The sequence below is a fragment of the Cariama cristata genome, unplaced genomic scaffold (assembly GCF_000690535.1).
Source record: "Cariama cristata isolate BGI_N322 unplaced genomic scaffold, ASM69053v1 scaffold23344, whole genome shotgun sequence".
Classification (NCBI taxonomy): Eukaryota; Metazoa; Chordata; class Aves; order Cariamiformes; family Cariamidae; genus Cariama; species Cariama cristata.
This window is the reverse complement of record NW_009613813.1, coordinates 5402-5751: the sequence shown is the minus strand read 5'-3', so window position 1 is coordinate 5751 and position 350 is coordinate 5402.

The following is a 350-nucleotide window of genomic DNA, read 5'->3' as shown; positions in this document are numbered from 1 at the left end:
GCGTGTCTAAATACCCCCGACGTACCTTCCTCTCTCCAAAGATGCGTACATGAGGATGGAAAATATTTTAAGATATATTTTTGGGGGGGGGAAATAGATATATTTTTCATGCATTGTTGAATACACTGGAAAATTTCAGGGAAAATGCATTTAAAAGCCTTTTTTTTAGTAAAAGATTAGTATATTTATTAATTTTTTTTTTACTCAGTGCAGCTGTAGGTGCAGCACCCTGTGGTGACAGTCCCTTGGCCAGGGAAGCCGCATGGGGCTGCCGGTGCCACTAGCCAGCCCCAGATCCTGGGTTTCTCCGGAAGGGACCGTCCTTGGAGGATGCTGATGGGGAAATTGGG